The 24059-nt window shown below is 29.5% G+C and overlaps 1 protein-coding gene and 1 long non-coding RNA gene across 5 annotated transcripts in view; one reads left to right on the forward strand and one right to left on the reverse strand.

Annotated features, from left to right (window-relative positions):
• The first annotated feature begins 4393 nt into the window (after positions 1 to 4393).
• The window catches only part of LOC119602427, a 136298-nt gene continuing 116632 nt past the window's right edge, over positions 4394 to 24059 (forward strand). For 2 of the 4 annotated variants that reach the window (XM_037953941.1, XM_037953938.1), the window contains exon 1: positions 18085 to 19179. The gene's annotated coding sequence lies outside the window, so the exon portion shown is untranslated. Of the gene's footprint in view, positions 4602 to 18084; positions 19180 to 24059 lie in introns of those variants that run through there. The other 2 variants (XM_037953939.1, XM_037953940.1) reach the window with 2 other exon arrangements.
• LOC119602428 overlaps positions 8400 to 24059 on the reverse strand; it is a 76924-nt gene continuing 61264 nt past the window's right edge. The window contains exon 3 of the long non-coding RNA XR_005231345.1: positions 8400 to 8472. This is a non-coding gene — a long non-coding RNA (uncharacterized LOC119602428). The remainder of the gene's footprint in view (positions 8473 to 24059) is intronic.

Raw genomic sequence — 24059 nt, forward strand, 5'->3', positions numbered from 1 at the left:
GAAGACATGAATCGGGGTACCGAAAAACTGGAAGTAGCCCAGGACTAGTTATTTCCAAAAATATATAGTTTATATGCAATTCCAGCTCTGGATAATTTTGACGATTTTTTGAAAAAAAAACATAAAAAGCATATGTTACACAAAATCATAAAATACATACGTACAAAAATTACCTTTCAATCCTCAACACTTGTGTTGTTATAAACGATCAATAAAAGAATCGATCCCTAAATACGGTCAAAACTTCGGACACCATAGCAACTGTGTAGGGAATTTTAAGAATTTTCTCAACAAAGAGCTTAACTTTTTTCGACTTGTTCTAGAGTTTTTGTGAAATCTTTAATTTTTTAAGACATTTCCCAATATTCGCAAAGAATTACAAGTGTTTTTATGAAATCTTTTAAAATTTTTAATTTCTAGAAATTCAACTGAATTTCACTATTCATTTGACTTTCAAGATAAAGTCATTGAAAAATTAGAAATAAGTCCTAAAAATCAAAGATTTCACAAAAGGAAAGGCAACTGGGTATGACATTTTGCGAATTTTCTCAAACAATTGCTTCATTTTTTTGAGTTATTGTAGAGTTTTTTTCAATTTTCACAACGAATACGAAAAATATTACCTGAGAATGGTTATCGTGGTAGTTCACTACGCGCGAACGGTCAAGTAGAGTCGAAGGGACTCTATTTTTACATTATTATTACCTGAGAATATAAAAAACACAAGAAAAAAATTGTGCTGTCATAAACAAATTACAAAAATCATATATAAAAAACGGCGATCCCAACAACAAATTAACAGCGCCCAAAACGATCAAACCTATTGGCAGCGAAGCAATAAAATATGCGTAATTTTCATGGAAAACTTACAACAATATTTTGCTACCTCCATCACTCTCATTATTTATTCACAAAATGAAATTTTGAACTGCCGTCAAGATAATTCTTTAAAAAGGAGTTCATTGAGTGATATTTAATATTAACAAAAGTTTTTACACGTAAAAACTGTTAACGAAAATTCAAATCAAATATCAAATATTGAGCAACAGAAGTTGATTTTGGAAATGTTTTTCATAATAAGAATAATAGTATCGACCTGAAACTACCTACATTTTGCGCAAAATTGTATGCTTTTTCAAAAAATCGTTAAAATTATCCAGAGCTGGAATTGCATATAAACTATACATTTTTGGAAAGAACTAGTCCTGGGCTACTTCCAGTTTTTCGGTACCCCGATTCATGTCTTCTCCAAATGCTCTTTGGAGCCACTTGAAAATTCCACTATTTTTGGCAAAATTTTATGATTTTTCAAAAATTCGTCAAAATTATCCAGAGCTGGAATTGCATTTAAACTATACATTTTTGGAAAGAACTAGTCCTGGGCTACTTCCAGTTTTTCGGTACCCCGATTCATGTCTTCTCCAAATGCTCTTTGGAGCCACTTGAAAATTCCACTATTTTTGGCAAAATTTGATGATTTTTCAAAAATTCATCAAAATTATCCAGAGCTGGAATTGCATATAAACTATATATTTTTGGAAATAACTAGTCCTGGGCTACTTCCAGTTTTTCGGTACCCCGATTCATGTCTTCTCCAAATGCTCTTTGGAGCCACTTGAAAATTCCACTATTTTTGGCAAAATTTGATGATTTTTCAAAAATTCGTCAAAATTATCCAGAGCTGGAATTGCATATAAACTATACATTTTTGGAAATAACTAGTCCTGGGCTACTTCCAGTTTTTCGGTACCCCGATTCATGTCTTCTCCAAATGCTCTTTGGAGCCACTTGAAAATTCCACTATTTTTGGCAAAATTTGATGATTTTTCAAAAATTCGTCAAAATTATCCAGAGCTGGAATTGCATATAAACTATACATTTTTGGAAAGAACTAGTCCTGGGCTACTTCCAGTTTTTCGGTACCCCGATTCATGTCTTCTCCAAATGCTCTTTGGAGCCACTTGAAAATTCCACTATTTTTGGCAAAATTTGATGATTTTTCAAAAATTCATCAAAATTATCCAGAGCTGGAATTGCATATAAACTATACATTTTTGGAAAGAACTAGTCCTGGGCTACTTCCAGTTTTTCGGTACCCCGATTCATGTCTTCTCCAAATGCTCTTTGGAGCCACTTGAAAATTCCACTATTTTTGGCAAAATTTTATGATTTTTCAAAAATTCGTCAAAATTATCCAGAGCTGGAATTGCATATAAACTATACATTTTTGGAAAGAACTAGTCCTGGGCTACTTCCAGTTTTTCGGTACCCCGATTCATGTCTTCTCCAAATGCTCTTTGGAGCCACTTGAAAATTCCACTATTTTTGGCAAAATTTGATGATTTTTCAAAAATTCATCAAAATTATCCAGAGCTGGAATTGCATATAAACTATACATTTTTGGAAAGAACTAGTCCTGGGCTACTTCCAGTTTTTCGGTACCCCGATTCATGTCTTCTCCAAATGCTCTTTGGAGCCACTTGAATATTCCACTATTTTTGGCAAAATTTTATGATTTTTCAAAAATTCGTCAAAATTATCCAGAGCTGGAATTGCATATAAACTATACATTTTTGGAAAGAACTAGTCCTGGGCTACTTTCAGTTTTTCGGTACCCCGATTCATGTCTTCTCCAAATGCTCTTTGGAGCCACTTGAAAATTCCACTATTTTTGGCAAAATTTGATGATTTTTCAAAAATTCGTCAAATTATCCAGAGCTGGAATTGCATACAAACTATATGTTTTTGGAAAGAACTAGTCCTGGGCTACTTCCACTCTGCCGGTACCCCGATTCATGTCTTCTCCAAGTGTCTGTTTTTTGCATTTGAAAATTCTATATTTTACTACCATATTTGACGAGTATAAAATTATTTTAACTAATTTTTATTTTATATATTAATTTTTTGAATATATTTTAATATAATTTTACTTTATTTCTTAAAAAACATTTTATTTGGTGCTCGTTTTATTAAAAAATAAATTTTAATTAATTTGAAAACGAATTTTATAGTATGTGGAACGCATTTGACATATGTGGTGTGGGACGTATCTGGCCGACGAATTTAACTTCACACCCTTATAGAGATGAGACATGAATAATAGGATCACAAATAGTTCATTATTGAAATGCGGAAATGATCTTGTCAGCAAATTCATAGGGCCATTGAGATCCATTTCCAACAGAGATGAGATATGAATAATAGTAAGACAAATAAATCATTGCTGATAGTGTTGTAGATAAACATTCTACTTAACACTGCTTACTATTAAATATACATTCTAAGAAAAATAACTGAAAAATGCATATGTATCTTAAAGATACCCCTTACACAAATGGACAGCACTGTACACAACATTTAACATATTCCCAAATGATTCCCATCTAAAGCTCTTGCTTCTTCTTCTCTAAATATTATACAACAATATAAACAAAACCAAAGTAGAGAAGAAAGAAAATACAGAAAGAAGACCAAAAAAAAAAACAAAGATCTGTAAAAACCAGTCTTTATTTGTCATACAAACTGAGTATGATTTGAAATTGTACGTGTGTGAGTTTAAGTATCGAATATTTTGGTTAGATCAAAGCTTCACTTCAGCATTCAGTCTGCTTTAAGCATTCTACTGGTTTGCATTTAAAACACGGTCAATAAGGTGTTGCGTTTGTTAGTGCTGGCTGGCTGCACTAGTAAAAGAGATAAACTTTTCATAAAAACAAACTTAAAGATACATTTTTTTTTTTTAATTTATGAAACAAAAACTATTTATACAGTTAAGAAACTTATAAACCTAAAAAAAAGTTAATATTATCAAATCAATTAAATAATATTTTTAATTAAGTGCAAATTAAATCAATTAATTTATCAATGTGCAAAATAATCATTAATTAATTGAATAGCATTAAGAGAAACGAAATCAAGTTTTTATTGATAAAAATCTTTGAAATTTCGTGTAGTGTGTTGGCTGTATACGGAAGCGCAAAATTTTTGTTTTGTATGAAGAAACAAAATTTTCAGCAAAGAGATCAACAGCAAAAACACATTGATCGAACCGTATTGTCGTTATTTGTGGTTCGTTCAAATGTAGTAAAAACCAAACAAAAACCACCAACTATAACAACAACAACAAAACCAAACAAATATTAAAAAAACTTCTACTCAAATTGGAACCGGTTTAAATTTGTATTGTAATTTTTCCAACTCTGTAGAGTTGTATGTTCGATATTTTAGTGTTGACTAAGCAAAAATAAAAAAACAAAAACAAAAAATCCAACAACAACAAAAGAAATATTGTTTGTGTGGGAATATATTTTGTTACCGTGCACTGTAATCAAAATGCAGTGATTCTTTTTTTTTTCTGTTATTGTTTTCCCTGTAAATGTAAAAGTGTTTGTGAATGTGTGTGAATGTGTTTGTTTTTTCCATTTGTGCATTTTTTCAGTTTTGTTTTGTTAGTGCAACAATAAAATCAAAGAAAAAATTTCAAAATCAAAACAAAGTAAACAAATGAAGTCAAAAGCAAAAGAAATGCGTTAAAACAGACTCAGTCACAATGAGGTGGCTTAATGCACATGGTTGCATTGCAGCAACGGACTGTAAGAAAGGTAAGTGTTCAAATGCAACTCTGTTTTAAATTGTTTAAGAATTTTGTAAACGAGAGGAAGATGAAGAGAGAGAGAGAGAGAGAAAGAAAGAAAGATAGAAAGTTTAAGCTTAAAATTGAGATGATTTTCATGATTTCAGTTTTTTTTGGGGTAAAAATCACGTTGGTTTTAAATTTTTGGAACTTTTTTTTATAATTACTGTAGGTTTTACTGAAGACTAGGGTTCTATAGTTGAAACGAAAAGTCGACTTTTCGACTTTTTTCATTTAGTTAAAAGTCGACTTTTCGACTTTTTGCATTTTATGAAAAGTCGATTTTTCGACTTTTCGATTTTTTTTCATTTAATTAAAAGTCGACTTTTAGACTTTACGACTTTAAGCATTTTATAAATAGTCGACTTTTCGACTTTTTTTACTTTTTTCGATTTTTTTTACTTTTTGACTATTTTCGAATTCTTTCGACTTTTTTTCGACTATTTTTTGACTTTTTTCGAGTTTTTCCGACTATTTTAGAGTTTTTGACTTTTTTCCACTTTTTTTAAATATTCGACTTTTTTCTACAATTTTCGAGTTTTCGACTTTTTCCGACTTTTCAACTTTTTTCGACTTTTCGACTTTTTACGACTTTTTTCTACTTTTCGACTTATCGAGTTTTTTCGACTTTTAGACTTTTCGACTTTTTTCACAGACGATAGTCGAGTTATCGACTTTTTTGGAACAAAATAGTTGACTTCTACTTTTCGACTTTTTTCGACAAAAAATCGATTGTTCGATTATTCGAAAGTCGATTTATAGAACCCTACTAAAGACATTTCCTAAATTTGATAAAATAATTATTTTATGGAGTTTTATTAAGTATCTATATACATATGTAAAGCGTAAAAGCGTTTCCCATCAAGATTATTTTTTTCGGAATTTTATTCAGTACATAGTGTATGTATAAGTCCCTGTCCTCAAAATCTATTACATATTAAACAAACAAGTAAAAAAGTATAGTCGGGTGTGACCAACCATATGATACCCTTCACCAGTTATAAGTATATCTAAAATTTTTTAATAATTTATGAATTTATGTTGAATTTTTCCTTAATTTCGATATATTTTTGATGAAGCAATTATTTTCTGATGGAGGCTATATATGGGGGCTAGGCTCAATTATGAACCGATCCTAACAAAATTTAGTGGAGGGATTTTTGTTAAAATTAATTAGCCGAATTTCATTGAAATACACGTGTTTATAAGGGAATTAACGACGTTCAAGTATTTTCGGAGAAGGACTTTGTAAGGGGACTACGGTTAAATAAGGGCCGCTCATTACGAAATTTCACAGTATCAATAATGCTTGTATAAAACGTAGTTGTGCCTATTTTTATATGGATACTAGTATATTTGGCATAATTATGGGCTCCAAATGCCAATATAGGCGGTCCGGTTATATGGGGGCTAGCTGAAATAATGGACCAAAGTCAATAGGGTTCGTCCTTGGGTTAAAGTAAAGTCTTTACCAAATTTCATCCAATTATCTTCCAAATTGCGACATGTAGTTTGATTACAAGACAGACGGACATAGCTTAATCGACTTAAAGGTGGGTATAGGACCATTAATTCTATGCGTTACAAACATCAGCACAAAGCCAATATACCCTTCCACTAAAGTGGTGTAGGGTATAATTAAAGCGTACAACGATTTATGATCATGAGACCAAAAAAGCATATACATCTCTAAAGGATTGAATCAGAATCTCCAGAGCATCAGGTTTTCGAGATATAGAGTTCAAAAATTTTAAAAACCATCAGACAGCTCAAGGACTTCTTTGTTTGTTTTCAAAATCTATTAGTCATCAGAAAGCCAAATCTGTTAGATATACTTCCTACTTTAAAATATCTCAGCCTTAAATATCAGGGTTCTGCGAAATCATTATGAATATGAACTGACACTTGATGAAAATTTCTAAATTTACTTTGAAATTCTGTCATGATGTTTTATCGCAAAACTTGCGTTCAGTGAAGAGAAATTAAAGTTTAGACCTAAAGTAATTTTTAGAAGTGGACCTGTCAATTGATCTCCAAGGCTAAGCAATTTGAATCGTCTTGAGTATTTCATGTTAGGTCACGTCAAGTTACTAATTTATCGAAGGGCTATATAAATATAGAACTATTATAAGGATCGGTATTTATGTATTTAGAGTTTTTACTCAAATAGATTATATACATGCTTAATTTCATGTTTCTAGGTTCCATATTATTTAAAATTCAAAAAGTACCTTTTGTAGAAGGAAAAAGTACCAAAAAGTCCCCTTTTATAGGTTCTTACCTAATCCGGGCTCTACCTGCTAAATTTCATGTTTCTAGGTTCAATATTATAGAAAATTATGGACCGATCTACATGAAATTTCATCGCTTTATTCGTATTTTTAAGCCAGTAATGAACGATAAAGTCATCTTCTGAAGAGGACCTTATATAAGGGTCAATTATGGACCAATCCTCGTACTTTTTAAACAGATATGCCCATTAAAGCTGTTTTTCGGGGGTCCACTTGTATGGGGGCTATCCGAAAACATGGGCCGATATTGCTCATTACCAAACAGTGGCTATTAATGAAAAGTATTTGTGCAAAATTTCAGCTGTCTGCTTCTTTCGTTTAGGCGCTATCGTGTCTACAACAGACAGACAGACGGACATGGCTTGGTCGTCTTAGAATTTAATAAGGATCCAGAATATATATACTTTTTTGGGTCTACAATCCATATTTCAAAGTGTTACAAACGGAATGACAAATTCAATATACCCCCCCATCTTTTTTGATGGTGGGTATAAAAAGTATCAAAAAGTCCCCTTTTATAGGTTCTCATCTAATCCGGGCCTTATTATTATAGAAAATTCAAAAAGTACCTTTTGTAGAAGGAAAAAGTACCAAAAAGTCCCCTTTCATAGGTTCTCACAAAATTTACCTTATGATTATGTGTGTTGTGTTTGTTAGTTTATTATTTCTGTCTCAGCATGCATAAGAAATCTCAATTTTTGATGAAATTTTCTGAGGTTGTCTCGGATTTTTGTTCATATCTACGATATTTATGAACCGATTTTGCTGATTTTAAATAGAAAACTTCCCGAAAGCATGTTTGACAGATTTGGCTCCCGAGGATTATATTTTCAACAGACAGACGGACATAGCTTAATCGACTCCGCTATCTATAAGGACTCGGAATATATACACTTTAAAGGGTCGGAAAATTATATTATAGAAATTACAAACTGCAGTAATAGAAATTAAAAACTGCAGTGGTGTAGGGTATATAAACTTTTTACAAATAATATGTAAATAAGACAATTTCTTTCTTACATACTTAGATTTAATTGCAACAAAAATGTTTGCAAAAACATCCAAAATACTAAATATATTCGTGAAGTCTTTTAATAAATCATATTACTAAGTAAACTCCTTATTGAAAAGTTTATAAAAATACATTAAATTAAAAATAAATTACAAAACTATTACGAAAAATTGTTCTTATCTCAAATTTGCATTTAATAACAAAAAATTATTTACATTTCACAGTTCAACTATGATGTAAATTCTTTCAAATTATGTGGGAAAATACAATTTTTTCCAAACCGGAAACTCCAAGGAAAACCATAAAATCATGCCCTTGTTGCATTTAGCAACATTTACAATAATCTCTACAATAAAAACGGTTTAACACAAAAAAATATAAAGAAGCAAAATATTTGCAAACAAAATCAAAAGGGAAGAAATGAAGAAAGGCAATTTTTAAAAGTAAATAAATATTGACTTACCTGAGTTTTTCAAGTGGCCTGCCTTTATTTGCTTATTAAATTTCCTGCTGCATAAAATTTTCCCATAATTTCACTGGAAAAAAAAACCAAAAATAAAAAAATTCTTATTAGAATTTTACAAACAAATAGTGAAGAGAAAATATTCAATTGGAAAAAATTATCAACAAGAGAAACATGGTTTTTCTGTTCATGACCCATTTTATCAGATTAAACCAATCAAAACTAAACGAATTTATTGGTTGTTAGAAGAAAAGTTTTTTCTTAGATAATTATGAATAATGGTTTTTTAATCAAAAACATTTATTTACGAGATTTGTCAACATTTAAAGGGTTAAGTAGCAAACAGTAGTTGTTGCTGCAGACAACAATGTTTCTTTTTTACCAGCGACATCATTTGAACTTGAAGTACTTGAATGTTTAATAATATTTATTGTATTTTTTTTTAATCATTTTTTTCAATATTTAATGAGTTTGTGGTGTCTGTGTGTCAATTATAATAGAAATTTTGATTTTTTTTTTATGAGACCAAATAAAATATAAAACTTTCTTTGATATTTATTTAATAATTATTTTTTTATGATCGTAAATACTTTAACAAGTGGATAATTAAAATTTGTTTATTTGAAAATAAATTTATGAATTTTATGATTTGTTTTATTGAGAAGAAGTTTTGGGGATACTTTATTTAATTATTGTTGTCATTATAGAATGGCGGCATTTTTGGGACTTTCAAAGAAAAGTGTCCAAAAAGGTTTTAATAGATGTTTTCAACTGAGTTGTCGGATTAAATACTTTTTTTCTTAAGAAAAATTAAACACACTTAAAGTTTAAACTTTAAAATATTCATCGAGAGTACCACACGTTTTCTCTAAAATTTAAATATTCTACCCAATGAGAAGTATTTCTTAGTCTTAAAAAACCAAATTTTCTATTCTAAAAGGAAAGGAATTTTAAACTTTTTCTTAAAAAATTAAATTTTTTATAATATTTTTTAAAAACGTGAAATTTTAGCAAATTTTTTTTTATAGAAAATTATAAATTTGCAAAAATTTTATTTAAAAGAGAGAAATTTTCTATCAAAAATAAAATTTTCTTTAAGAAGATAAATGTTTCGAAAATTTTCCATAAAAAAGCAAAAATTTTCCAACAATTTTCTATAAGAAGGTTTAGGTAAGAAGGGTAGCACCTCAATCAATCATGAGTAGCTCAAGTGGGTCCACCTAGTTACGGTCTAGTTATTACTTTCTACTTCCAGATTTAAACCAGCCGGTTTGTTTCACAAGTTTAGGATATTCTTAAGCCCAGAAACAGAATATTCCCCAATTTAGAGCCATTAGGATATTCTTAAGCCCAGAAACAGAAATATCCCCCAATTTAGAGCCATCCGTATAACAACGGATTCCTACTGGTATTTGCTGTAGTTTTCCGCTTGATCAAGACATTCTATCTAGGATCAGCGTTTCAAAGTTTCCGACATATTCCATGTCATGAATGCGATCAGGAACTTCCAATGATTGTGTATAACCTTCCAATGTGCCCCGTATACATTGATGACGTGTCCTATAACCGTTTTCCATCGATCGTCCCTTTACTTAAGCATCTGCTTAAATTGTAGGTCTTTATCGGGTATACTGCTTTTAAGCATACTATCGACTATACGTTCCAAGGTTTTAAGTAGTCTTATCGGTCGATTAGACTTAGGTGTCGCATAGCTAGGTTTCCCTGGTTTAGGTATAAATATAACCCTTGCATCCTGCCATGTAATGGGGATATATGTGAATTTCAAGCATGCAGTGAATATCTGAGACAGATGTACGGAAACCAGTCCCGCCTCCATCTGTAAGATTGTCGGGAAAATACCATCTGGCCCTGCAGCTTTATAGGGAGCGAAGCTATTGATTGCCCCTTTAACCATATCAGATGTAATTACAATTTCCGTGTTAGCCTCCGCTTCCTCCAATATCGATTCATCTATGTTATTCAATATACAAGATAGAGCAGCAAGGCCGATACAATGTTTTCTGCTTTCATTGAATTATGGGCAATAACATTATTACAACTGCTACAGTAGTTTTTATATTCGAGACCCATTCTTCTGACATGATTGCCAATAGTACATTGTCCCGTTATGACTGATAACAGCATTCTTATCTGTTCCCTGCGAAAGCTTAATAATAAGCTTGACCTGGGACCATCGTATAGAGGCCAAATTATCCTCGAAGTGAGACAGTTGGTTTCAATGAACTATCTTATTGGAGCCATTTCATATAGTCCAGTCTGAACCAGAGATACCAGTAAATGAGTCGATTTCATCTTCCCCACTAATGGCACCATCCCTGGTAAGTTCGTCAGGTATACGGTTTCCCTGACAATTACTATGTCTCATTCAGAGATACCAGGCATTCTTCAGATGTCGTAAAGATACCCGCTAGATTTCTGATCACAGCTTTGCTGTCCGTATATATATCACCCGATAATTGATAATACCTCTGCCAGTTGACGACTAGCTTAATAGCAGACAGCTCTGCCTGTAAGAGGATTTGATTCCAAATCTTTCAGTGTAAAAGCCAAAACTCACTCTCCCACTCCTCTTGGAGCCGTCAGTGTAAACATTTATTACATCATTAGTTGAGTGTGACTGGGGTACTCGGGTTCCGAAAATTTTTTATAATAAAAAGTTAGTTGGCGGTAAAAAGAAATAAAAAAACACAAAAATTTCTTAACCCAACTATAAACATTTTTTTTGTAACTCGTCACACACATAATTTTTGTTTCAGCTTAAAGAGAAATATAATTCGAATATAAAAATTTACCCACAGTGACTGTAACAATTGTCATTTCCTTTTGCTACTGTTTAAATTCTCGTTTATATAAAAATTCTCTATAAAAAAACAATATTATTAATCTTTTATAGTTTTTCTGTTAAGATTTCAAGATACAACATTTTTATCTTGCAAAATCATTTTTAAAAACAAATGTTTGTTTAAAGGACGACATATCTGTTTTTGACTCATACTTTATGGTCAGTTACACTTCTTTACTTTTCGTTGCTTTGATTTATGATTTGTACAAGAATTATTGTCAAATAATTGTCAACATAATGATATTTCCTTTCCATTTGTATATTGTGTGTGTGTTGCAAGAGAATTTTTCAAGATTTAACTAACAATGCACAAGAGGAAGGAAGTTGATGTATTACGGCACAGTGTTTAGCGTTGGTAGAAAATAAGGGTAGAAATATAAAATGTCTATAAAAGGAAAATATATTCCAACATTTTCTATAAAAAGAAAATTTATCGGAAAATTTTCTATAAAAAGAAAATTTATCCCAAAAATTTTTATAAAAAGAAAATTTAACCAAACATTTCCTATAAAAAGTTAAATTTATCCGAAATTTCCTATAAAAAGAAAATTTATACGAAATTTGTTTATAAAAAGAAAATTTATCCGAAGGTTTTCTATAAACAGAAAGTTTATCCGAAAACTTTCTATAGAAAGAAAATTTATCCGAAAACTTTCTATAAAAAGAAAATTTATCCGAAAACTTTCTATAGAAAGAAAATTTATCCGAAAATTCTCTATAGAAAGAAAATTTATCCGAAAATTTCCAAAAAATGAAAATTTATATAGAAAGAAAATTTATCCGAAAAATTTATATAGAAAGAAAAACATTTTCTATAAAAAGAAAATTTATCGGAAAATTTTCTATAAAAAGAAAATTTATCCGAAATTTTTTTATAAAAAGAAAATTTAACCTAACATTTCCTATAAAAAGTAAATTTATCCGAAATTTCCTATAAAAAGAAAATTTATCCGAAATTTCCTATAAAAAGAAAATTTATACGAAATTTGTTTATAAAAAGAAAATTTATCCGAAGGTTTTCTATAAACAGAAAGTTTATCCGAAAACTTTCTATAGAAAGAAAATTTATCCGAAAACTTTCTATAAAAAGAAAATTTATCCGAAAACTTTCTATAGAAAGAAAATTTATCCGAAAATTTCCAAAAAATGAAAATTTATATAGAAAGAAAATTTATCCGAAAAATTTTTATAGAAAGAAAAACATTTTCTATAAAATGAAAATTTATCGGAAAATTTTCTATAAAAAGAAAATTTATCCAAAATTGTTTCTTTTTTACCAGCGACATCATTTGAACTTGAAGTACTTGAATGTTTAATAATATTTATTGTATTTTTTTTTAATCATTTTTTTCAATATTTAATGAGTTTGTGGTGTCTGTGTGTCAATTATAATAGAAATTTTGATTTTTTTTTTATGAGACCAAATAAAATATAAAACTTTCTTTGATATTTATTTAATAATTATTTTTTTATGATCGTAAATACTTTAACAAGTGGATAATTAAAATTTGTTTATTTGAAAATAAATTTATGAATTTTATGATTTGTTTTATTGAGAAGAAGTTTTGGGGATACTTTATTTAATTATTGTTGTCATTATAGAATGGCGGCATTTTTGGGACTTTCAAAGAAAAGTGTCCAAAAAGGTTTTAATAGATGTTTTCAACTGAGTTGTCGGATTAAATACTTTTTTTCTTAAGAAAAATTAAACACACTTAAAGTTTAAACTTTAAAATATTCATCGAGAGTACCACACGTTTTCTCTAAAATTTAAATATTCTACCCAATGAGAAGTATTTCTTAGTCTTAAAAAACCAAATTTTCTATTCTAAAAGGAAAGGAATTTTAAACTTTTTCTTAAAAAATTAAATTTTTTATAATATTTTTTAAAAACGTGAAATTTTAGCAAATTTTTTTTTATAGAAAATTATAAATTTGCAAAAATTTTATTTAAAAGAGAGAAATTTTCTATCAAAAATAAAATTTTCTTTAAGAAGATAAATGTTTCGAAAATTTTCCATAAAAAAGCAAAAATTTTCCAACAATTTTCTATAAGAAGGTTTAGGTAAGAAGGGTAGCACCTCAATCAATCATGAGTAGCTCAAGTGGGTCCACCTAGTTACGGTCTAGTTATTACTTTCTACTTCCAGATTTAAACCAGCCGGTTTGTTTCACAAGTTTAGGATATTCTTAAGCCCAGAAACAGAATATTCCCCAATTTAGAGCCATTAGGATATTCTTAAGCCCAGAAACAGAAATATCCCCCAATTTAGAGCCATCCGTATAACAACGGATTCCTACTGGTATTTGCTGTAGTTTTCCGCTTGATCAAGACATTCTATCTAGGATCAGCGTTTCAAAGTTTCCGACATATTCCATGTCATGAATGCGATCAGGAACTTCCAATGATTGTGTATAACCTTCCAATGTGCCCCGTATACATTGATGACGTGTCCTATAACCGTTTTCCACCGATCGTCCCTTTACTTAAGCATCTGCTTAAATTTTACATCTTTATCAGGTATACTGCTTTTAAGCATACTATCGACTATACGTTCCAAGGTTTTAAGTAGTCTTATCGGTCGATTAGACTTAGGTGTCGCATAGCTAGGTTTCCCTGGTTTAGGTATAAATATAACCCTTGCATCCTGCCATGTAATGGGGATATATGTGAATTTCAAGCATGCAGTGAATATCTGAGACAGATGTACGGAAACCAGTCCCGCCTCCATCTGTAAGAGTGCCGGGAAAATGCCATCCGGCCCTGCAGCTTTATAGGGAGCGAAGCTCTTGATTGACCCTTTAACCATATCAGATGTAATTACAATTTCCGTGTTAGCCTCCGCTTCCTCCAATATCGGTTCATCTATGTTATTCTATATACAAGATAGGGCAGCAAGACCATACAATGTTTTCTGCTTTCATTGAATTATGGGCAATAGCATTATTACAACTCCTACAGTAGTTTTTACATTCGAGATCCATTCTTCTGGTGTGATTGCCAATAGAACAGTGTCCCGTTATGACTAATACCAACATTCTTATATGTTCCCTGCGAAAGCTTAATAATAAGCTTCACCCGGAAGCATCGTATAGAGGCCAAATTAACCTCGAAGTGAGACAGTTGGTTTCACTGAACCATCGTATTGGACCCATTTCATATAGTTCAGTCTGGACCAGTGACTTACAGTTTGTAAGGGAGATACCAGTAAATGCGTAGATTTCATCTTCTCTTCTCATCTCACCATTCCTGGCAAGTTCATCAGCTATACAGTTTCCCCGACAATTACTATGTCCAGGAACCCATATTAGCGTTAGCCTAGAATGTCTCGCTATCTCATTCAGAGATACTAGGCATTCTTCAGTTTACCAAGATGTCATAAAGATACCCGCTAGATTTCTGATCACTGCTTTGCTGTCCGTATATATACATATATCACCCGGTAATTAATAATACCTCTGCCAGTTGACGACTAGCTTAATAGCAGACATCTCTGCCTGTAAGAGTATTTGATTCCAAATCTTTCAATGTAAAAGCCACTCTCCCACTCCTCTTGGAGCCGTCAGTGTAAACATTTGTTACATCATTAGTTGAGTGTGACTGGGGTACTCGGGTTCCGAACTTTTTTTAGAATAAAAAGTTAGTTGGCGGTAAAAAGAAATAAAAAACACAAAAATTTCACATATAATTTTTGTTTCAGCTTAAAGAGAAATAAAATTCGAATATAAAAATTTACCCACAGTGACTGTAACAATTGTCATTTCCTTTTGCTACTGTTTAAATTCTCGTTTATATAAAAATTCTCTATAAAAAAACAATATTATTAATCTTTTATAATTTTTCTGTTAAGATATCAAGATACAACATTTTTATCTTGCAAAATCATTTTTAAAAACAAATGTTTGTTTAAAGGACGACATATCTGTTTTTGACTCATACTTTATGGTCAGTTACACTTCTTTACTTTTCGTTACTTTGATTTATGATTTGTACAAGAATTATTGTCAAATAATTGTCAACATAATGATATTTCCTTTCCATTTGTATGTTGTGTGTGTGTGTTGTAAGAGAATTTTTCAAGATTTAACTAACAATGCACAAGAGGAAGGAAGTTGATGTATTACGGCACAGTGTTTAGCGTTGGTAGAAAATAAGGTAGAAATATAAAATTTCTATAAAAGGAAAATATATTCCAAATTTTCTATACAAAGAAAGAAAATTTATCGGAAAATTTTCTATAAAAAGAAAATTTATCCGAAAATTTTCTTAAAAAGAAAATTTATTCGAAATTTCCTATAAAAAGAAAATTTATACGAAATTTTTTTATAAAAAGAAAATTTATCCGAAGGTTTTCTATAAAAAGAAAGTTTATCCGAAAACTTTCTATGGAAAGAAAATTTATCCGAAAACTTTCGATAGAAAGAAAATTTATCCGAAAACTTTCTATAAAAAGAAAATTTATCCAAAAATTTTCTATAGAAAGAAAATTTATCCGAAAACTTTCTATAAAATGAAAATTTATCCGAAAATTTTCTATAAAAAGAAAATTTATCCGAAAATTTTCTATAAAAAAAATTGTCTATCTAATTTCTATAAAAAGTAAATTTCTAATTTCTATAAAAAGTAAATTTATCCGAAATTTCCTATAAAAAGTAAATTTATCCGAAATTTCCTATAAAAAGTAAATTTATCCGAAATTTCTTATAAAAAGAAAATTTATCGGAAATTTTCTATAAAAAGAAAATTTATCGGAAATTTTCTATAAAAAGAAAACTTATCGGAAAATTTCTATAAAAAGAAAATTTATCGGAAATTTTCTATAAAAAGAAAATTTATCCGAAAATTTTCTATAAAAAGAAAATGTATCCGAAAATTTTCTATAAAAAGAAAATTTATCCGAAAATTTTCTATAAAAAGAAAATTTATCCGAAAATTTTCTATAAAAAGAAAATTTATCCGAAAATTTTCTATAAAAAGAAAATTTATCCGAAAATTTTCTATAAAAAGAAAATTTATCCGAAAATTTTCTATAAAAAGAAAATTTATCCGAAAATTTTCTATAAAAAGAAAATTTATCCGAAAATTTTCTATAAAAAGAAAATTTATCCGAAAATTTTCTATAAAAAGAAAATTTATCCGAAAATTTTTTATAAAAAGAAAATTTATCCGAAAATTTTCTATAAAAAGAAAATTTATCCGAAAATTTTCTATAAAAAGAAAATTTATCCGAAAATTTTCTATAAAAAGAAAATTTATCCGAAAATTTTCTATAAAAAGAAAATTTATCCGAAAATTTTCTATAAAAAGAAAATTTATCCGAAAATTTTCTATAAAAAGAAAATTTATCCGAAAATTTTCTATAAAAAGAAAATTTATCCGAAAATTTTCTATAAAAAGAAAATTTATCCGAAAATTTTCTATAAAAAGAAAATTTATCCGAAAATTTTCTATAAAAAGAAAATTTATCCGAAAATTTTCTATAAAAAGAAAATTTTTCCGAAAATTTTCTATAAAAAGAAAATTTATCCGAAAATTTTCTATAAAAAGAAAATTTATCCGAAAATTTTCTATAAAAAGAAAATTTATCCGAAAATTTTCTATAAAAAGAAAATTTATCCGAAAATTTTCTATAAAAAGAAAATTTATCCGAAAATTTTCTATAAAAAGAAAATTTATCCGAAATTTTCTGTAAATGAAAATTTATCCGAAAAAATTTCTTTAAAAACAAAAATTATTCAAAAATTTCTATAAAAAGAAAATTTATACAAAATTTTCCATCAATAAAAAATGTTTTTCAAAATTCTCACTAGAAAAACAATTTATAGAAAATTTCCTTTAAAAATAAAATTTCTCATAAATTTATATACAACTCGCTACACTGTGACCACCGCATATTATTTATAGGTGTGAGTGTGCCAACCAAATGTTGGGGATTAAAGACATAAATATGTCACAGGAACCTCAATAACGAGCATACGAGAATGACAATTGAAATATTAACGATCAAGGTTTACAAACATCTACAATGAAATAAACGAAAGAACACACAGATACAAAAGTTAAGAGTCGATTCGTATAAAAAAAAATAATTTTATGACTTCATAAGATTAATAACAATACTGAGAAATGAACACAATAAAAACAGTCCCACAAGCCGGTGAGAGTGTTTCAATAAAAAAATGAACACTTTACACAAAATGAGAGAAAACGGACAAGAAAAGAGAAAACAATCTATTGGATACAATCAGTGTTGCCATAAAGTTTTTTTTAAGAAATTTTTGTATTTCTAACAAAAACAATTTTAAGAAATCGTTAAAAGCTTAATGAAGATTGCTACAGCGCTTCTCCTTAACATCGGAAGTAAAGGGTGTCTGGACATTGTGATCTTAGATATCATCAATTTACCTTTGCAAATGTCATGATGAATCTATGTAGATTCTGTGCACAACAGGGGGAAAATTATACTTTGTAACTACCCACCATAGGGGACTCGAGAAGCTAAGATTTGTCTATCTTACTAGAACCAGTGGTTATCTTTAACATATGGTAACACTGGATAAAATCCAATAGGAATTATTGTTTATTACACTCTCTGTTTTTGGATTAGAGCAGAAGAAAAAAGCCGCATGTTTAACCATAGGGGGTTCATTTTGAAGCAACAACAATACAATACAAAAAGTAAACAAACCGAAATACAGCTGGTCGAATTGTGAGCAAACAATAGATAGGCAGCAAAAAAAGTATCTGATAGATACTCACGCTGAAACGACAACCAAATGTAAACAGACACTATTGTATGCAAGTTTAGTTAGTAACGAGAACTTGAGCCGGTTGGTTGTACAAGCGAATGAAAAATCAATAGAAAAAGATACAAATTTAAACGAGGTACTAAAAAAAGTTTATGTTTTAACGTTTTTTTTTTAAATACAAACGTAAATTTTTGTTGAATTTGTTTATTACAAAAAATTGCGTGTTTGTTGGAAAACTAAGAATAAGCAGCTGCTTATTTGGTGGCAAAAAATATATAAATAAATTTTCACTAATTAAAGGTTTAGTTAACTATTGTTATGAAACCCTGCTTAATCCCCTAAATGTTGATTATTAATATAAAGTAAAAACCAAAAAGTGTTAATCAGTGTCTAAAATTTTTATTTTGGGGGTTGTTCTCTATGCTAAAACCAAAAACAACAACAAAATAGTTGTTTTTTCTTTATATAAAACGAGTGTAAATAGTGTAACTGTCATCATCCCTGTTCAAATTTTGACATATTTTTTGACAGCTCAACAATTATTTGAAAAAAAAAATAAACATAACAAAACGTGTTTAAATCAAAATTACCAAGAAATACTAAATTATAACTAAAGTGTAATAAAACATAATTAAAGCAAAACAAAAAAACCCCATAAAACAGCAACAATATAAAATAAAATTTATTAAAGTTTTTAGAGCAAAACCATAAAAAAAGTAGAAATTTCATTTCATTTTTTATAATTTAATTACCTGCAACAAAGAAAATTAAAAAGTTAAAAAATTAAAAGTGAAACAGTTTCAAGTGTCAACTGAAAACAAAACAACTAAAATTATTACTCATTTAAAATACTTGGTATTCATTTATCTAACTGAAAAATATAATAAAATAAAAAAATTTAGCAACTTAAAAAAAATAAAAATAAATTTTTTGGCAGTTAACCACTTTATCTACTCAAACCATTTGGAATCTTTATAAAAAAATAGCATTCGCTATCTATCAACTTAACAAAAGCATTTTTTTTATACCCTGTTCAACCTGGTACCTCTACAACGCTTCTACTCCACTAAAATAAACGTTTATTTGCCAGTAACCAACCGTTATCAGGTGTTTACTTTTTTTTTAATTTTATTTTTGTTGGAATTAATAAACATCAACATCATCAAGGTAAATATTACTAGTAGAAAACATGCACAAAAAAATTTTAAAAAATATTTTACAATTTTTACTCTTATTTATAACTTAAATATTGAAATCACCTCTTAAACAAAAAAATTGTTTAAATAAATAAAAATTTGAAATTAAACTAAATTCTCTAAATTTCATTGGTTTATCATGTGTTTTAAAACGACAGTGTGTTCTACAAAATTTAACGTTTTCAAAACATATAGAAGAAGAAAACACTTGTGTCTTGTCTAAACAAATAAATTGCATTTCGAAAAAAAAAAAAAACCAAACAACAAATAGATTCACTTTACACCCAAAATGTAGAAAAAAAAAAACAGAAAACTAACAAGACCACAGACATCATAGAGTTAAGTATAGAAATAATGTTTGTTGATATAGTTAAAGCCCCTATAAACAAAGAGCGTAGTTAAACTCGGTAGGTTTAAGGGACAGATGTAGCAGAATCTATTCAAAACATTTCCTCTCTTAGCTGTAAAGTGGCCTCCGGTAGGTTAGTGGTTAATGTTCTAGTCTGGTAGACCGGAGGTGGTGGATTCGATTCCCACCTGGGGCACTGGTTAAGGAGCGCACAACAGGCCCTATGGAGGCCTAGATGTATTTCTTCGGATTTGATGTATGTATATACATCCTCCTTTCAAACTAACTAACTAACTAGCTGTACATAGAATTAAGCTTAAACTGGATCTCTTATTGTTGTCGAGCCTATCCTGGGTCACGTTATGTTGGTTCACTCTGGCGCTATTGAAATACCGGGGAATAGAGGTGCTATCTCTGGTCTGACGGGACCACAAATTGGATTAGTCAAATTACTCTGGTTTGACGAAAAGACTTATCTTATCTGAAACTAAGAGAGTCAGTGGAACTCGGTATTGGTGAGTGCCCTTTAGGGAGTTATTACTGATTAAATATAACCCCATAGAGGAGTCACTTCGGGAACTATAAATTGGGAATGGGTTGACATCATTATTGTGTTAGTTAAAAGATCTGTGTAATGGGTTGAATGGTGATGTATTACTCAGATTCCTGATCCTGTTTTAGGCTTTACTCAGTTTATACCTGACCTACCGCAGTGTGTTCCCTGCATGTAAAAAAAGCGATTTATTGGCTTATTGATGAAGATATCGAACATCGGTTTCGAAACCAGTACTTGAGCCCTTCTCAGCAATGGGGTTGAGTTTATGATCGAGAAAAGCTTTAGATATGGTTTAAAGGTAGCCGGACTTTTGATAACGCGTTACCGCAATAGTGAGAGATTAGATAACTCCATTAAGTGCTTGTACATGGACCAGCAACAGGCATGTATAAAAGTTAAGAATGAAATTTAAGGATGATATAGTTCAGAACATAAGCAAAAAACTTCCTAACTAAAATCGAACCAGTAAAGTTTCATACCATTCGATTTGAAGACACACATAGACCGAGTCAGCACGCGGAAGTATTTAAATCATTCATAACCCCACATTTAGAAACTAAGATCCTATTAAACACAAAACCCGAAATAGGCATTGTCTCTGTTCGTAAATATTTTGCCCGTATTCGAGTAAAAACTTGATATATATAGCGTTCCTGCCCTAAAAACAGTGTCTGAGAGCCCAATCATTTAAGGTTGAGAATGCAGTGCACTACTACAATAAGGACTTCCTTGTCCTTGTCTTTTTCTATACTTTATATAGTCTGGAATATATTTCCAATAAATAACTAACTAAATATATGTATTTTCTCAGAAAGAAGTTTCAATTCAGCTTTAAACAATCTGGGATCTCGAACATAAGTTATTCCCATCCGTATATACAGTAAAGCGTTCACTGAATCTTTTCTGCCAGATAAGATTATCCAAAATGAATAGCTTCTTTAAATAGAGGCTTGGGATCTTAATTTCTCAATGACAATTACTATAAAAGTTTTCATAACAATCCTGATAAGAAGGTAAACATTGGGTAAATCATTTGTACTCGAACTCACGGATTTATCGAGGAACAAATATTTTAAAAAATAATTAGTTTGTATGATTGTATCAACTCTAATCGTTATTTTCCATTCCGGGAAAAACTATTGCGTAAGGAAAGCTTCGCTTTCATGGTTTCAGTTTTGTTTATAGCGGGACTTTCCTAGACGATCAGAAAACAACCCCTATGTTTATGAGTTACTTTTGTACCTAAAACAAAAGCACAACTTTATAGTTATATCGATGATAGAGATTCCAAATAAAAATTCTTTCATATATCAAATTTGAAATGGTTGGTTCAGTTCTGAAGGGTTTTTGGATCCATAAGACTTTATAGTTTCTCCATTTTAAAATCGTACTTAAGAAGGATTTTCTGACTTAATGTGTTTATATTAGCTGAAATCTTCTGTATTCTGTACCTCGTTTTAATTTTCTCGAATCGAGAAAAAACTTAAAATATAATTGTCTTCCAGTTTTTAACAGTGTGACTCTGATTATTTTTAAACTGTACTCATTAAAATTTAACAAGAAATTTTTAAATTTCTTGTATTCACCCTGTTTTACACAAGATGATCATGAATTTTTCGACAGATTTTCTCGATGCGAGAATTACAGAAACGGGTCACTGAAATCAAGTACGTATAGAGTTTGAATCAAGCTCATTTTGCTATTAATTTTATCTTTTACACTCTTAAATCAATCAAATTTTTATCTCAAATCAGTTATGCATTTGAGATTTAATCAAATTCTCAAAATAAAGACATTGTGAGATGACTTTGAAGCAAAAAGAACTTAAATTGGTTTTTTCGTATTTAACGGATACGTACTTGAATTAAGGAAAACCGTACTTACGTACCTCTGACTCTTGATTTGAGTAAGGATATGAAACGATATGATAAATAGCTTCCTCAGGGACCTAACATTTTGTCAGTCAACTGACAAATCTTAATTGGCCAAGATTAACAGATTTCCTTTGACTTCCTTTAGGCATAGTGATGTCTATCGAAATTTCTAATGGCAACTTCCCTAATACCCCCTACACTCCACCACTCTGACTTTCAACACTACCCTGTTGCTTCTTCTTCTTTTTTTACTCTCGTTATATTTACAAATAAGAACAACCTAAAAAAAGGGGTATTTAAATTTCTTTATTTAACAATTCTTCCACAAATGTTTATTCTACAAAGTGAAATTCTTAACACAAGAAAATAAAGAAAGAGAGAAAAAAAAACCTGAAAATTCTTATACAAATTCTTGATACAATTTCATTGAAAACTCCAAAATTAAAAAGATATAAAAACATTATTTAGGTTAACCAAATTAATTTGGTATAAAATCATGTAATTAACACAAACGAATTACAAAAAAAAAAAAAAACAAATACAAAAGTGTGAAATGAAATCAGGGCAATCTAGTGAGGAGGTGGGGGAAATCAAATTGTAAAACGGAAAAGATCAAATCAATCCTTAAATACTCATAATTTACTTTAAAGTAAACTTCCATAATATGGTTTAGTAAGTATTTGATTTGTGAATGATACAATTGTTACAACCAACATCTGCAGACATTTGTTTCCTTATAACAAACTAAAAATAAACAAAATTTAAGAAATAAAATAGAATGATTATTTAAATATGTTAAGGAAATAGAAAGAATGATGTGAATATGATATTTTACTGGAGCTAGAAATGTTTGTCATTTAGGTAAAGAAAATTTATTTGAAAATTTTTTCCTAAATTAAATTAACACCTGTAGGTTGTTTATTCAGTTTTTTTTTAACAAATTAACACTTTTCCTATTTTTTTTTTCTAAAAAAATGTTAAAAATTCAAAAATTTTGTTTCCCATGTAAGTAATTGAAAATTTATATTCCACCAATTGTCCACTACTGTTAATTTACCTTTGAAAAAATTATTAAGCCCACATAAATTATTAAGTATTTGAACAAACTATTAATATAAAGACGATAAGATATCGTTTGTAATGTGGTTTTGATATACATATTTTACTCTACAGGTTCAAGGTGGTTACACTCACCATATTTTCATTGATAAATTCAATTAAAGTTCAATATATTATTTATTTTTTCATTAAAAATAGAATTCAATTATTAGTTGTAATTGAACTTGAATTACATTTAGACAATAAACACAAAAATATGTACGAGTAATACTAAATGAATATTTTAATGATTATGAAATAATCTAATCAGTGTCTGTATGTCTATATTTCAAAATCTTTTGAAATGTAGAGTGCTGTTGAAATAAAGCAAGGAGGGGTGATGAGAATTATTTCTAATCTGGAATATTTAAATAAATAATATGAATATTTTATTGTGTTTTACGTAATTGATGTAAAAGTATTTAATGGAGACTACAAATAAATAGAAAAATCTGTTTGATATTAGTAAGAGGCGTTAAAAAGATTGTCAGACAGTTGTTGATATAAACAAATATATTAAATATTTGATGGGGGGATTTTGGATTTTAGATTTGTTTAACAAATAATTCTATTAATATAAAAAAATATAAAATATTTTTACAGAATTGTGGTTAAACTATCAATATTGTTTGGGGACTTCTATTTCAGTTCTAGTTCAATTCCAGTTCAGTTCTAGTTCAGTTCTAGTTCAGTTCTAGTTCAGTTCTAGTTCAGTTCTAGTTCAGTTCTAGTTCAGTTCTAGTTCAGTTCTAGTTCAGTTCTAGTTCAGTTCTAGTTCAGTTCTAGTTCAGTTCTAGTTCAGTTCTAGTTCAGTTCTAGTTCAGTTCTAGTTCAGTTCTAGTTCAGTTCTTTCAGTTCTAGTTCAGTTCTAGTTCAGTTCTAGTTCTAGTTCAGTTCTAGGTTTTCAGTTCTAGTTCGTTCTAGTTCTTCTAGTTCAGTTCTAGTTCAGTTCAGTTCTAGTTCAGTTCTAGTTC

Source organism: Lucilia sericata, unplaced genomic scaffold (assembly GCF_015586225.1).
Source record: "Lucilia sericata isolate MDLA Ls3-8-SP2 unplaced genomic scaffold, ASM1558622v1 Contig000231F_arrow, whole genome shotgun sequence".
In the NCBI taxonomy this organism is placed as follows: domain Eukaryota; kingdom Metazoa; phylum Arthropoda; class Insecta; order Diptera; family Calliphoridae; genus Lucilia; species Lucilia sericata.